Source organism: Myotis nattereri, assembly GCF_964212035.1.
Source record: "Myotis nattereri genome assembly, chromosome: 2".
Classification (NCBI taxonomy): domain Eukaryota; kingdom Metazoa; phylum Chordata; class Mammalia; order Chiroptera; family Vespertilionidae; genus Myotis; species Myotis nattereri.
In genome coordinates this window covers 189,437,485-189,454,209 of record NC_138076.1, presented here as the reverse complement: position 1 = coordinate 189,454,209, position 16,725 = coordinate 189,437,485, and the positions used below count along the sequence as shown (strand labels likewise).

Genomic DNA, 16,725 nt, shown 5'->3' with positions numbered 1-16,725 from the left:
TGGTTTTGGAATTAGGATAATGCTGGCCTCATAAAAAGAGTTTGGAAGGTTCCTTCCTCTTGGATTTTTTGAAATAGTTTGAGGAGTATAAGTGTTAGTTCTTTGAATGTTTGGTAAAACTCCCCTATGAAGCTGTCTGGACGTGGGCTTTTTTTTTTTTTTTTTTTTTTTTGGCTGGGAGTTTTTTGATTACTACTTCTATTTCATCAGTTGTTATTGGCCTATTCAGGTTTTCTGATTCCTCCTGATTCAGTTTTGGGAAATTGTATTTTTCTAGGAATTTGTCCATTTTATACACATTGTCCAGCTTGTTGGCATATAGTTGTTCACAGTATTTTCTTATAATCCTTTGTATTTCTGTGGTGTCAGTGGTTACTTCTCCACTTTCATTTATAATTTTTTTTATTTGGGTCCTCTCTCTTTGTTTCTTGATGAGTCTGGCTAACGGCTCATCAATTTCAAAGAACCAACACTTGGTTTCATTGATTTTTTTGTATTGCTTTTTTTTTTTAGTTTTTATGTTATTTATTTCTGCTCTAATCGTTATTATTTCCTTCCTCCTCCTTACTCAGGGCTTTTCTTGTTGTCCTCTTTCTAGTTCTTTAAGTTGTAGGGTTAAATAGTTTATTGCTGATTTTTCTTGTTTTTTTGAGGTATGCCTCTAGTGCTAGGAACTTCCCTCTCAGGATTGCTTTTGCTGTGTTCCAGAGATTTGGGGTTGTTGTGTGTTCATTTTCATTTGTTTCCAGGAAGTTTTTGGTTTCAATCTTGATCTTGTTGGTAACACATTCATTGTTTAATAACATGCTATTTAGCCTCCATGTGTTTGAATATTTTTTGGTGTTTTTACTGTAATTGATTTCTAACTTCATTCCACTGTGATCTGAGAAGATGCTTTATATGATTTCAATCTTCTTGAACTTGTAGAGACTTGTTTTGTGTCCTAACATGTGGCCTATATTTGTGAATGATCCATGTGTACTTGAGAAGAATATATATTCTGCTGGTTTGGTTTGAAATGTTCTATAAATGTCAATTAAATCCATCTGATCCAGCGTGTCTTTTAGAGTCACTATTTCCTTGTTAAGTTTTTATCTGGAAGATCTATCCTGTGAAGTCAGTAGGATGTTAAAGTTCCTTACTATGACTGTATTGTTGTCGGTCTCTCCATTAAAGTCCTCTAGAAGCTTTTTATATATTTAGGTGCTCCTATATTGGATGCATATATGTTTATCAGGGTTATATCCTCTTGTTGGATCAATCCCTTTAGTATTATGTAGTGACCTTTGTTGTCTCTTGTGATGGCCTTCATTTTGAAGTCTATTTTATCGGATATGAGGATTGCTACTCCAGCTTTTTTTTCTTTTCCACTTGAATGGAAAATTTTTTCAACCCCTTCACTCTCATCCTGTGTGTGTCTTTTGTTCTGAGGTGGTTCTCTTGTAGACAGCATATAGTTGGATCATTTTTTGTATCCATCCAGCTACCCTATGCCTTTTGATTGGAGCATTTAATCCATTTACATTTAGGGTTATTATTGATAGGTACTTATTGCCATTTTAATTCTGTATGCCTAGATTTCTCTCTCTGTTTCTTCATTACAGCATTCCCTTCAGCATTTCTTGTAATGCTAACTTGGTGGTGATGTACCCTGTAGCCTTTTTTTGTGTCCAGGAAGCTCTTTATTTGACCATCTATTTTGAATTATAGCCTTACTGGATATAGTAATCTTGGTTTCAAATACTTGCTTTCCATTATTTTGAGTACTTCATGACATTCCCTTCTGGATTTCAGAGAGGAAGGGAGAGGGATAGAGAGATAGAAACATCAATGAGAGAGAATCATTCATTGGCTGCCTCCTGCATGCCCTGTTCTGGGGGGAATTGAGCCCACAACATGTGCATTCTGGGCCCTTGGCCAGAATCAAAACTGGGACCCTTCAATCCACAGGCCAACACTCTATCCACTGAGCCAAACCAGCTAGGGCATGGCCTGTAGAGTTTCTGATGAGAAATCAGTTGTCAGCCTTATGGGAGCTCTTTTGTAGGTAACAGTTTGCTTTTCTTTTGATGCCTTTAAGATTTTCTCTTTGTCTTTAATTTTTGGCATTTTAATTATGACGTGACTGAACGAAGGTCTGTTTGGGTTCTCTGTGCCTCCTGAACTCATGTGACTTTTTCCTTTACCAGGTTAGGGAAGTTTTCTTCCATTATTTCTTAAAACACACACTCTATCCCTTTCTCCCCTTCTGCCTCTCTGGCACACCTGCTATTCTAATATTGTTACGTTTTACATTGTCCCACAGCTCTTTTAAGATGTTCTCCTGTTCTTTTAATTATTTTTTTTTATGGTTCTCTGAGTGATTTTTTTCAACTGTCTTCTCATTCACTAACTCGATCCTCAGCTTTCCCTAATCTGCTGTGTATTTCTTTCAATGTGTTGTTTATTTGTGCTGTCATTCTTTTTTTTTAAAGTTTTGTTTTACTGCTTAAAGTATTACAAAGAGTATTACATATGTCGTTCCCCCCCACCCCCTTGACCTTCCCCTGGCTCCCTACCCCCCAGTGTCTTGTGTCCATTGGTTATGCTTAGCTATGTCATTCTTTATTTCTGTTTTCATATTTACTATATCTTTTCTCATGCTTTTGAGCATCTTTACCATCATTACTCTGAACTCTGTTTCAGATAAATTTCTTATCTCTGCTTTACTTATCTCTTCTTCTAGAGAATTCTCTTGTTCTGTCATTTGGGGGTTGTTTCTTTGTCTCCTCATTTTGGCTTCCTGTTTGGGTTTATGACTATGTTTTAGGTAGATCCTCTATGGCTCTCAATCTCTACTACAGGACAGTGTCAAATGCTCTGACTAATTTGAAAAGGCAAAGACTCAAAGCCTCCGGAGACTACCTCTGCCTACAGACTGATAGGATTCCTCTTGAATTGCCTCCAGGCAATCATCCTCAGGTGTGGCGAGAGTTTTTTTCAGCAGGGTGAGGCAGTTGCTACTGCCTGGAGGCTGTTATTTTTAGTTTCTTAAGAGGCCTCAGGGAAAATTGTTTTCCAATAGCATGGGTCAACTGTATTCCTCACCAGGCAAGGCAAATGTCTGTGTGGGAAAGATGTCCTCTGTTGTATGAGGGAATGACTCAGCACAGGAAACCAAGGGTGTCTGCCTTCTGAGCTCTAATCCCTAAATCCCCAATCCTGGCTTCTGCTCACACAGCTCCAGTGCACTCTGCCCTCTCCTGCTGAAACATAAGGTGGGTGGCTCCACAAGGAATTTTGTATGTTGGCCCTATAAGAGGGTGCCTGAATTTCCAGCTACCTCTCCCTGGCAGACAGCAACCTCCCTGCCTTTCATAGCCAGATATTATGTGGGCACCTTTCTCAGTTATGGTGCTCTCTGCTGGGGGGCCCAGGTTGAGGATTAGAATCCAGAGTTCTCAATGGCAACCTTCCCACAGCTGTGATACCTCTCTGAAACTTCAGTTGCTGTCTGTGGGTGCCCAGCCAGCCCTTTCCAACCTCCACCTCTCCTACCAGTCTCTATGTGGTCTCCACTTTTGGTCCTTGGGTATCAGGGTTCTCTCCAGTGTGTCTTCCGTTGATTATTCAGGAAGTTTTTCTGTATTTTAGTTGTATATCTAGTTTGTTCCTGGGAGCGTGTCCATGTAGCATCCACCTTCTCTGCTGCCATTTTTAATCTCCCCTGCTTTCTTTTAGATTACATTAAAAAAAATCTTTATTGTTTAAAGTTTTACATCTGTCCCCATTTTTCCCCCATTGACCCGCTTCAGCCTGCCTATTATCCCACTGCACCTGCACTGCCATAAACTTTTAGGATTTTTCCTCTATTTCCAAAATCTTGAAATTTCAAAGTGAATCACTTAGCTAACATGTCTTATATTTTGTACTGAATTTCAATGAACCCTTTGAATTTGGACTCCTGTATCCTTTAGCTCTTGGAAATTTTCTTTTCATATATCTTGAAAATTTCATCTCCTCTCTTAGATCCTTTTTGAGCTACTAGATGGATGTTGAACCTCTTGGATTGATCTTCTTGTTTAGATTTTTGTTGTTGTATTTTTCACTCTTTGTCTGGTGTTGAGTTATATAAGTTCTTTATAAATTTTGAATATTAACCCCTTATCAGATGTATAATTAGCAACTATATTTTTGCCTCTTTGTCAAATATTAATTGACTATAAATGCATGGGTTTATTTCTGTGCTCTCTATTCTGTTCCATTGATCTATAAGTCTGTTTTAATGCCAGTACCAAACTGTTTTGATTACCATGGCCTTGTAATACAGTTTGATATTAGGTAGCATGATTCCTCCAACTTTTTTCTTCTTTCTTAAGATCACTGTTGCTATTTGGAGGTCTTTTGTGATTCCATAAAAATTTTGGGAATATTTGTTCTAGTTCTATGAAACATGACATTGGTATCTTGATAGGAATTGTGTTGTATCTGTAGATTGATTTGAATAATGGGTAGTATGGACAGCATAATATTTTCAAGGTTCATCCATGTTGTAGCATATATCAGAATTTCATTCGTTTTTATGGGTGAATAATATATTATTGAATGTACATATCATATTTTATTTGTTCATCTGTTGATGGACATGTTTTTTCACATATTTTGGCTGTTGTGATTAACCTATACTAATAAAAGGGCAATATGCTAATTAGAGTGGACGTCTTCTGGACATACATCTGGACAAAGTCACAGTGGCTATGAGGGCCTAGGGCCAGTGCTGCGTGGGAGGGGCTGGCTGTGGCTCAGGCAGCCACAGCAGCTGTGAGGGCCCGGGCTCACAGCCGTAGCAGCAGTGGCTAGCAGTGGCAGCAGCAGTGGGATGATGGGGGTGGTGCCTTCCCCTACTTGGCCAGGTTGCCTCCCACAGAGGGAGGCCAGACTGCAGCTTAGGCCGGGGGCGAGGCAGAGGTGTTTAGGAGTGATCCGGTTGGGAGGGGAGCAAATTAGGGACAATCAGGCTGGCAGGCAGAGGCAATTAGGGGTGATCAGGCATGCAGGCAGGCGAGCGGTTAGGAGCCAGTGGTCCCGGATTGTGAGAGGGATGTCTAACAGTCAGACATCCACCGAGGGGTACCAGATTGGAGAGGGTACAGGCCGGGCTGAGGGGCCCCCCACCCCCTGGGCACAAATCTCATAAACTGGGCCTCTAGTTCTATCTAATAAAAGAGAAACATGGTAATTGGCATACGACCACTACCCTTCCCACTGGCTAATCAGGGCAATATGCAAATTAACTGCCAGCCAAGATGGCAGCCGGCAGCCAGGCAGCTTGAAACTAACATGAGGCTTGCTTGGTTCAGTGACGGAGGAAACCAACGTTCCCCACCTGCCGCTGCAGGCCTCTGAGCTGCAACTCTAAGCAACTATGTAACAAATATAGAAGCTAAACAAAACCCCAGAAACCTGCTTTAGTCCGCCGGGCTTCAGCCAGCAGGATCGCAACATTGTAAGCAAAGGCCAGAAACCTACTTTCAGCAGCGGAGGCCTAAGAGCTGGAGCACAGCCTCAAAGCTAAAGCTGGCCCAGAATAAAAAAATAAAAAAAGAAAAAAAGGAGCGGTTGGGAGCTTCAGTCACCCCCAGCCTGAAAACAGACCTCAGTCCCTCACCCAGACTGGCCAGGCACCCCAGTGGGGACCCCCACCCTGAAGGGGGTGTGGCCAGCTGCAAACAGCCATCATCCCCTCACCTAGGCTGGCCAGGCACCCCAGTGGGGACCCATACCCTGATCCAAGACACCCTTCATGGCAAACCAGCCGACACCCACCCATGCACCAGGCCTCTACCCTATATAGTAAAAGGGTAATATGCCTCCCAGCACCAGGATCAGCGGAGCCGCAAGGCCTCCTGGCACCAGGATCAGCGTGACAGGGGGCAGAGCCCAAACCCCCTGATCGCCCTGCGGCTCTGTGTGTGACAGGGGGCGGGGCCACAACCTCCCTATCCACCCTGCTCTGTTCGTGACAGGGGAAGGTGCCCCAACCCCCTGATCAGCCCTGCTCTGTGCCTGATAGAGGGGAGCTCCCCAACCCCCTGATTGCCCTGTGGCTCTTTGTGTGACAGGGTGCAGCGCCCCAACCCCCTGATCGGCCCTGCTCTGTGTGTGACAGGGTGCGTCGTCCCAAACCCCCCCACCCCCCCATGGGCCCTGCTCTGTGTGTGACGGGGTAGAGCCATAACCTCCCCATCGGCTCTGCCCTGAGTGTGAGAGTGGCAGCGCCCCAACCCCCTGATCGGCCCTGCTCTGTGGGTGATAGAGGGCGGCGCCCTAACCCCCTGATGGGCCCTGCTCTGTGCATGACAGGGGGCAATGCCCCAACCCCCTGATTGGCCCTGCTCTGTGCGTGACAGGGTACAGAGCCCCAACCCCCCTGATGCGCCCTGCTCTGTGAGTGACAGGGGGCAGTGCCCCAACCCCCTGATTGTCCCTGCTCTGTGCGTGACAGGGGGTGGCACCGCAACCTCCCCATCGACCCTGCCTTGAGTATGACAGGGGATGGTGCCCCAACACCCCAATCGGCCCTACCCTGAGCATGACTGAGGGTGGCATCACAACCTCCTGATCACCCTGCTCTGTGCATGACAGGGGACGGTGCCCCAACTCCCCATCGGCCCTGCTCTGAGCCCGACCAGGGGCTGCACCTAGGGATTGAGCCTGCCCTCTGCCACCCGGGAGCAGGCCTAAGCCAGCAGGTCGTTATCTCCCGAGGGTTCCCAGACTGTGAGAGGGCACAGGCCGGCTGAGGGACCCCCCTCCCCCCAGAATGCACAAATTTTTGTGCGCCGGACCTCTAGTCTTATATAATAAAAGCCTAACATGCAAATTGACTGAATGGTGGAACAACTGGACGCTATAATGTTCACTGACCACCAGGGGGAAGACGCTCAATGCAGGAGCTGGCCCCAGGTCAACCAAGGCTGGTCCCAGTGGGGGCCCTCCAATTGCCCTGCTGCTTGCCCTGCAGAGGGAGGCAACCGGCAGCGGTGGTGGGAGATGGGGCCAGTGAGTGGGTGGCACCAGGCTGGCCAAGGCGGGTGCCAGTGGGGGCCCCCTGACCACCCTCCCGGTCACCCCACAGATTGACCCTGGTCACCAGCCAGGCCTAGAGTCCCTACTTGTGCACTAATTTTGTGCACCGAGCCTCTAGTGCTATTATAAATATTTGTATACAAGTATCTCTTTGAGTCTCTGCTTTCAATTCTACTAGGAATATAACCTATGAATGAAATTGCTTTATCTGTAGTAATTCTATGTTTAACATTTTGAAAGAATGCTAAATTGTTTTTCATGGAGACTATCCCACCACCATTGCATGCAAGTTTCAATTTCTTCACATTATTGTTAACATTCTTATTTTCTTTGAGTTTTGATGATACTTCTAACTTGTGAGATGTGGTATATCATTGTGGTTTTGATTTGCATTCTCCTAATGACTAATGGTATTGAGCATCTTTTCATGTGCTTATATGCCATTTGTGTATCTTTTTTTGAGATGTGTCAATTCAAATCCTTTGCCCATTTTTGAATTAAGTTTTGTTGTTCTTGTTAAGTTGTAGGAATTCTTTATAATTCTCAATATTAGTTCAGATTTACAAAGATTTTTTTTTTAAATATATTTTATTGATTTTTTTACAGAGAGGAAGGGAGAGGGATAGTGAGTTAGAAACCTCGATGAGAGAGAAACATCGATTCAGCTGCCTCCTGCACGCCCCCCACTGGGGATGTGCCCGCAACCCAGGTACATGCCCTTGACTGGAATCGAACCAGGGACCCTTGAGTCCGCAGGCCGACGCTCTATCCACTGAGCCAAACCAGCTAGGGCGATTTACAAAGATTTTGTTCCATTAGGTGGCTTGTCTTTTCACTTTCTTGATAGTGTCCTCTGATGCACATAAGTTTTTAATATTTCAAAATTGAGATAAATGGACATGTAACTTTATATTAGCTTCAGGTGTACAACATAATACCTTACTCTCCAGCTGAAGAACCCCTGGACCTCTCCACAATCCTCCAACTAGAAGATTAACATCTGACTAAGTAGGGGGTCTTTAAGGCTGCTTCCATTCTAATAGGTCAATGCCTGGTGCCACAGGGATTCACAATTATTTTGAATATCATCCTAGTGGAAATTGAAGATATTCCTTTTTAACTCTTCAGTGTCTCTGCATTTCTGTCTTATCTAACTTGAATTTCATTCCTATTCTGACAGTATTTTTAGTTCTGCATTATGAGTCAGGTCAAATATTACCTTTTCTGTGAAGTTTTCCTATATACTGTGAGGATGATTTAGGTCCTCCTGTTTTATATTTCTTTTATACTTAGTGTATATCTCCATGATAGTAGTGATTTCATATGGTTTATCTGTATATATGACTCCCCATTAGAGGCAATGTCATTTCCCCTGGGCATCTCCAGTGCTTAGAATAGTGTGAGTACATACATATATTTGCTGAATGAAACAACAAATTCATTAGTTAGGTCAACTATTAGGTAGACTGGCTAAAGAGACTATAAATGGTTGAGGATATTTAAGGATATTTGAATATAATAAAATATCCTAGTTGGAGTCTGAGGGAGACAAGTCTAGAATATGAGCATACCTAAGAAAATTAATGAATTGTTGAGTTAATGCTGGATTATTTTTCTTTTTGCCATTAGCCTAGACCCGTGGTCGGCAAACTGCGGCTCACGAGTCACATGCGGCTCTTTGGTCCCTTCAATGTGGCTCTTCCACAAAATGCCACGTGCGGGCGCGCACGTATAGTGCGATTGAAACTTTGTGGCCCATGTGCAGAAGACGGTATTTTGTGGAAGAGCCGGTATTTTGTGGAAGAGCCACACTGAAGGGGCCAAAGAGCCGCATGTGGCTCACAAGCCGCGGTTTGCCGAGCTGCAGTTTGCCGGCAAAGTGAAATCATATGGAACTTGGAACTTTTAATCCAGTTATCTACTCTTATGCACTTGGACTGCTTCCAAATCGTGGCTATTATAAATAACACTGCAATGAACACAGGAGTGCATATTATTTTTTTTTGTAATTTTTTTTTTTATTGCTTAAAGTATTACAAAGAGTATTACATATGTCTCCTTTTTTCCCCCCGCCCTTGACAATCCCCTGGCCTCCCCTACCCCCCAGTGTCTTATGTCCATTGGTTATGCTTATATGCAAGGAGTGCATATTATTAATGAACATAATAAACTAACAAAGTGAATACAGACTCATGGATACAGAGAACAGACTGACAGCTGTCAGGGGGGCAGAGGTGGGGGCTAGGTGAGATGGGTGAAGGGATTAAATAAAAAAAGAAAGACTCATGGACACAGATAACAGTATGGTGATTGCCAGAGGAAAGGGGGCTAGGGGAGGTAGAAGAGGGTAAAAAGGGGATAAATGGTGATGGAAGGAGACTTGGGGTGGTAAACATACAATACAATATACAGCGTATGTATTATAGAATTGTATTCCTGAAATCTATATAATTTTATTAAATAATATCACCCCAATAAATTCAATTAAAAAATCTAATTGTATTTTCCTGACTTAAATCTTTTAAGTGATTTCTCATTGCTCTCATAATAAAGTTCAGCTTTTAGGTAAGAAATCTATTAAATCAGTTCTCACATTAGAGATGGAAGGCATTACTGATTCTCCAAGTCTGAATTAGGTGATTCTCCTACCTATATCAACTAAATTGAGAGGCCCAAATTATAAAAATCAGCACTACTTTGCACTACTTTCTTATTACTCACAAACATTTCCCATTTACTATTCTGCCTCCTCCACTGTAGTACAGACTTCTTGAGGACAGGCGCCTAATATAGGTCTGGTACACAGTGATTATTAACTAAATATTAAAGGAATAGATTAATTTAAGGGAGAAATTACATTAAAAATCAACAACCGAACTCTATGATCTATTATTTGTCAGGCTCTTGTTGCTTTACAAAACACATTTACTTTTACCCTGTCATTTAGTCCTCGCAACGGATCTTAACTGTAGGCATTATCACCATTTTAGAGATGAGAAAACTGAGTGACACACTTATTCCGAGTAACAGGCAAGTCCCTCCAATACTTGGATTTGAATCCAGAAGTCCCAACCGAGTAGCACCTTCCCCGTCCCACTGGTTTTCATTAAGGGTCGGCTCCCAACGTAAGACTGAGGAAGAGGGATCCTTCCGGTGGGAAGGTATGATCAGAAGTGCTTGCTCTGGCGCAGGACAACTGAAAGAAAAGACGTGTGTTCCTCATCGCCTCATTACTCATACAATTTAAAGCACACTTTGTGAATTTTTAATATAAACAATGAACAAATCAACACACTCGAGCCTTTTTTGAAAACCTTTTCCCTCAGCTCTGTAACTTCCACCTACCTATTTCCTCACTTCCTTCTTTCTAAGCCTCATAGAGGGCGCTCACAAAGTGCTCCTCACTGGGTGAGGGAAGTTCTGAGAAAGACACCTCACACTGCAACCGAAAGACACAGCGCCACCACCTCAGACCTTCCGTTTCCTACAGCAGGAGGCGGGGCTAATTTTCCTCATTCAAATAAAAAACCAGGCAATTTGCATGGAGATCAGGCAATCTGTGAGCCTATTGGCTGATAGCACAGAAGGCGTGGCCAAGAAGACGTCCACCGAGCCCCGCCTACATTAATTTGCATAACGGCCTCGCGTGCAAGGGAGAAGCGGGTTTGTTTTTGAATCTGCGGCAGCGGCGGCGGCGGCAGCAGCTTCGGTGGTGGCGACTGACGCGCGCGAGCCGGAGGCGGCAGCGTTGGGGACGGCAGCGCGGAACGGCGCTGTGGGAAGGAACTTAGTTCCCCTTCCCTTATCTTCCGCCCGGAAAGGTATATGTGCATCCTAGGGGCTGTTATAACCATGTTTTCTTGAATTACTATTGTATTTCTGAAGAGTCAAGACCGCATTATGGCGGCCGCGGGAGTTGCGTTTGCGCGTGCGCGGTTGCGGGCGCGCGCTGCATGGGAGCACGTGATCTTGCGGGGTCGGCCTCTAGCTGCAGTTGTGCAGCTGGCGGGGCGGTGGCTGCGCAAGCGCAATATGCATTTTCAAGATCTAATGTTCTTGTGGGACGCCATTTGGGTTCTAGATTTAATTTTCCTCATTCTTGAGAGGGTTACATTTTGTTACCCTCAAATTCCCACATTTTTCAAGAAAAACGCTTCACTGATGTTGAAGCGTTAAACTGACCTTAAGCTGTTTTCTTCTGTTTCTCTGATTCTCTGAGAGGCTGTGGACTTAATTTTCTGTGAAAGTGATTGTCACCTATGGTTCTGGATTATGATTTCACTTTTAGAGTTTTGCTGGATTCAAGTTTATATTTAGGCAGGTGAAGATCAGCACCTAGTGGTGGTCATACAGGAAATGCATTTATTTGAACTGCATATTTGCAAATACATTTTTAACCCTGTTTTTACCAGTGTTGTGAATGTTTACAAAATAGAAACAATTTGAGTTTGGGAAATATGAGGGGGAGGGCCCATTGGAAAGACAATGTGATGTTGTTTAAAATGAAATCTCAATCTCCTTTGGGTATTTATTTTTAGAAAATATTTCATCCTGAGTCAGTGAAGATTTAATTTTAATTAGTTTGTGTGCTTCTGATCATACTTGCATTAGAGTTATACATTTTTTCGGTCTCTGATCACTTGCCCATTATTGCTTCAGTTAGATCATTTTTGTTACTGTTTTAAAATTAATTCATTTTCTTAGCATTTTGTTTATGATATGTAAAATATAAAACGTGATGAATTTTTCTGATAAAGAATTCTGTAAAGAACTTCTAACTACACTGAGGCCTTTGTGAGGAAATTAAGTGAACCATCAATAAAAATAAAATCAGTTGATTTACAAAAATACACTGACCACATATGTATAAGGTAATATTGTGTTTGATTTTTTAAAATTGTAAGTTTGTTCCTGGTTTTACTTTCGTAAAGAAGGTAGTTATAAGTATGCTCGTGATTATTTTAGTTTAAAATGGTAGTGTCTTTATATTTTAATCTTACATAACACCTCTGGGAGAAGTTTTATACTATTTAATATAATTCTTCCATTGTGCAAATTATTTCTTACTGGGCTAAAAACTTGTAAATGGTTTTCGTAAGCTTCCTCTATGGTTTGTATACAAAATAATTCTTTTCTCGATAAGTTTAAATAAGTCCCCTGTCAAATGAAGAAGTGGCTATTGCTTTGTAATCTTGGTTGCTTTAGGATTGTTTTTATTGCCTAAAATAAGTACCATTAGTAGTACTAACAAGATGTAGTTGAAAAGAATACTTGTGGTTGTGGATTTTTAAGAAATGATATCACATATGAGATAGAATGGAGTGATAGGAAATATTTTTTCTTCACAGAAAATTTGTTGCTGATATAGTTCCTGGGCTTCTGGAGTCTCCTACACAGAAATATATTTAGAGGGCACTTGTGCAATTTTCCCTTTTATGCTTCTGGAGTGGTTTACCCAGCAGACCCCTCTCACACTTCCTTTGACATTGTTTCTGATGTTTTATTAGAGTTAAAAATATGTTGTACTGTCTGTATTTGTGTGACTGTATGTGTGATATGTGTAGAGAAATACATATTTAGGTAAAGAAAAGAACTTTGATCTTACGGCATGGTACACTTTGCATTTCCAGAAAAGTGAAATATTTTGGTTTATATATTTAAGCTGATGTTTTAATTTGAATATACAAACGATTGCCTCTTAGGTTAATGCTAAAGATCATAAGAGGTACTTGAAAACACTGAAGAACATAATGAACAATGTAAATATTTATTGGTGGGACAATTTTGCTGTCATGTTTGTTAGAAAGGCAAATACAGTTCTATAAACTTAAAACTAAGATTAATGAATTGTGTGAACCTTCACTCTTTGTTCATCCGTGCGCTGTCAGTACAAGCTTGTTTTGAAATTTTACTTTGATAGTTACGATGCTGCAAAATTTTGACACGTTATGCAGCATATATAAATATTAAAACTAGGTTACTCCAGGAATGCATAAAAGTTACTGGGGTTGTTTTGTGAATTTTAAGCATTGTAGAATTTAGTTCAGATAAGGTTTGATGAAGCCATAAACCATTAAAATTGGCTTTTTAATAATTAAATGTATGATAAAAAGTATAACTTTTTTTTTTTTTTTTTTTTTTACTTATAGCACATTAGGAACATATTGAAATTAATTAACATTTAGAAATAAATGCTCTAAATGTTTTGGTGATTTTTGTGACCTTTGTGATAATTGATTGTATTATAGTATTGTGGATATTTTCCCATTCTATTAAAACTTTCCTATTACTGGTTTTTACTGAGTGGAAGGGAGAGGGATAGAGAGAAAAACTGATGAGAGGAAACATCAGTTGGCTGCTTCCTGCCTGCCCCCTCTACTGGGGATTGAGCCTGCATCCAGGCATATGCCCTGATCAGGAGTCGAAGCATGACGCTCAACCACTTAGCCACATTGGCCAGGCTTATTATTCTTTTAGAATGCGTGTTTTTTTTTAAAATATATTTTATTGATTTTTTTTTACAGAGAGGAAGGGAGAGGGATAGAGAGTTAGAAACATCGATGAGAGAGAAACATTGATCAGCTGCCTCCTGCACACCCCCTACTGGGAGTGTGCCCGCAAACAAGGTACATGCCCTTGACCGGAATCGAACCTGGGACCCTTGAGTCCGCAGGCCGATGCTCTATCCACTGAGCCAAACCGGTTAGGGCTAGAATGCGTTTTTTTAATGGTTATATGATATATAGTGAAAATATCCCAAATTATTAAATATTCAACAAATGTTTTTAAATGGCCACATAATATTATCACTACTAGAGGCCTGGTGCACGAAATTCTTGCACTGGGGGGTGGGGGGGTCTCTCAGCCCAGCCTGCGCCCTCTCACAGTCCTGGACCCCTTGCTCCTTACTGCCTGCCTGCTTGCTGCTCCTTAGCGCTGCTGTGGAGGCAGGAGAGGCTCCTGTCACCACCACTGCGCTCGCCAGCAGTGAGCCCGGCTTCTGACTGGGGAGTGCACTGACCACCAGGGGGGCAGCTCCTGCGTTGAGTGTCTGCCCCCTGGTGGTCAGTGCACATCATAGCGACTGGTTGTTCTGGTTGTTTCGCTGTAAAGGTCGCTTAGGCTTTTATTATATAGATTTAGATTGTGCTGTGACTTACTAAACCTGTTTTGTTGTTGTTAGTCCTCACCTTAGGATATTTTTCCATTGATTTTTAGAGAGTGGAAGGGAAGGGGAGGGGTGGAGGAGAGGGAGAGAGAGAGAGAGAGAGAGAGAGAGAGAGAGAGTGAGAGAGAGAGAGAGAGAGTGAGAGAGAGAGAGAGAGAGAGAGAGTGAGAGAGAGAGAAAGACATCAATGTGAGAGTCGTTAATTGGTTGCCTCCCACACATGGGATCAAACCTGCAACCCAAGTATGTGCCCTGACCCTTCAGTGTGATGGCTGATGCTCTAACCACTGAGCATACTAAACCTTCTCTTGTTGACCATTTTGCTTATTGCCCATTTTCTATTATAACTGATATTATAATTGAAGTGAACATCCTTGAACATGAGTCATGATCTACTTTTTATAATTTATTTGAAACTAGAGGCCCAATGCATGAAATTCGTGCAAGAGTAGGCCTTCTTTCCCCTGCTGCCAGCACTGGCTTCCCTCTAGCACCCAGGACCCGGGCTTCCCTCGCAGCCCCAGCTTCATCCGGAAGGATGTCCAGAAGGACGTCTGGTCTAATTAGCATATTACACTTTTATTATTATAGACTAGGGGCCTGGTGCACGAAATTCGTGCACTGGGTGTGTGTGTGGGGTGTCCCTCAGCCCAGCCTGCCCCCTCTCACATACTGGGAGCCCTCAGGCGTTGACCCCCATCACCCTCCAATCGCAGGATCGGCCCCTTGCCCAGGCCTGACGCCTCCGCCAGAGATGTCAGGCTTGGACAGGGGACTCCCATCTCCCCCCGATCACTGGCTCTGGCCCCCGCCCAGGCCTGAGGCCTCTGGCCCAGGAATCATGCCTGGGCAGGGGACTCCCATCTCCCTCTGATCGCTTGCTCCACCCCCCGCCCAAGCCTGACGCCTCTGACCCAGGCTTCAGGCCTGGGCAAGGGGACCATCATATCCCCCCAATCCCCGGCTCCGCCTCCCCAGCTCCCTGCGGTTGCAGGCTCCGCCCCTGCCCAGGCCTAACGCCTCTGGCCTGGGCGTCCGGCCCGGGCAGCGGGGACCTGCAGCTGCAGCGGCCCCGTGATCGTGGGCTCTGCTTTAGGCCCAGGCAAGGGACCCCTAGCTCCTGGGACTGCCAGCTTCGACCGTGCCCAGCTCCCATCGCTGGCTCCACCCCTACTTCTTGCTATCACTGGCCAGGGCGGCAAAGGCGCCTGATTCTCCAATCATGGCTGGGGGGCCCCCCAGCTCTTAGCTTCCCCCTGGCTTTCCGATCACTGTCAGTGGCAGGGGGCTTCTTCCTGCTTTCCCTTTCGCCTCCCTGCATTGTGCCTACATATGCAAATTAACCGCCATCTTGTTGGCAGTTAACTGCCAATCTTAGTTGGCAGTTAATTTGCATATAGCCCTGATTAGCCAATGAAAACGGTAGCACCGTACGCCAATTACCATTTTTCTCTTTTATTAGTGTAGATTACTGTTTCAAAGGGCTTTTAAATTAATTTACAAAATTGATAACAGATTATTTGAATAGCATTTCCCATACCATTATCACAGTGGTCGGCAAACTGTGGCTCGCGAGCCACATGCAGCTCTTTGGCCCCTTGAGTGTGGTTCTTCCACAAAATATCCCCTTGCGGGCGCGCACTTACAGTGCGATTAAAACTTTGTGGCCCATGTGCAGAAGTCGGTATTTTGTGGAAGAGCCACACTCAAGGGGCCAAAGGGCTGCATGTGGCTCGCAGCCACAGTTTGCCAACCACTGTACTATCAGTTTGATGGTTGAAAATAGTATCTTATTAGCTTCTTCTTTTCTATAATTAGTAAACTTGAACTTTTTTTTGCCTGTGCTCTACCTGTGAGTCAGTTTCTATTTTGCTTGGTAGTTCAGTTTCTTCATTAAATTCCACATATGAGTGATATCATAATGAGGACTTGTCTTTCTCTGACTGGCTTATTTCACTTAGCTTAATATTCTCCAGGTCCATTCATGCAGTTGCAAAGGGTAAAAATTTCTTCTTTTTAATGGCAGAGTAGTATTCCATTATGTAAATGTACCACAGCTTTTTAATCCACTTATCTACTGATGGGCACTTGGACTACTTTCAAATTTTGGCTATTGTAAATGATGCTGTAATGAACATTGATCTGTTGCTTCCCCTTGACCTGAGATGGAACCCACAAGCTGGGTATGTGCTGGGAACAGAAATCGAACCTGAGACCTTTCAGGTGTGTGTAATAGGACTACATTTCTATTTTTAATCTGCTTTAGGACATAATGACCTGAAAATAGTGCAAATTACGAAGTTAGAAGTAGGAAAAATATGATAAAATGTTCTACAATTTTTAAACTAAAATTTTCTTCTTTGTTTAACATAGACTTTTTTTTTTTCAATGGAGGAATTTTGGTTAAATCTCCATTAAATCTACTGTTTGTACTGATTGCACTGAAAAGTATAATCTTGCTTATTAGTGATCTCTTTCAGTTATAATTC

General features: G+C 43.0%; 1 protein-coding gene across 1 annotated transcript in view; it reads left to right on the top strand.

Moving 5' to 3' along the window:
• The first annotated feature begins 10,749 nt into the window (after positions 1 to 10,749).
• The window catches only part of ATF7IP (activating transcription factor 7 interacting protein), a 103,556-nt gene continuing 97,580 nt past the window's right edge, over positions 10,750 to 16,725 (top strand). The window contains exon 1 of the mRNA XM_081082962.1: positions 10,750 to 10,889. The gene's annotated coding sequence lies outside the window, so the exon portion shown is untranslated. The remainder of the gene's footprint in view (positions 10,890 to 16,725) is intronic.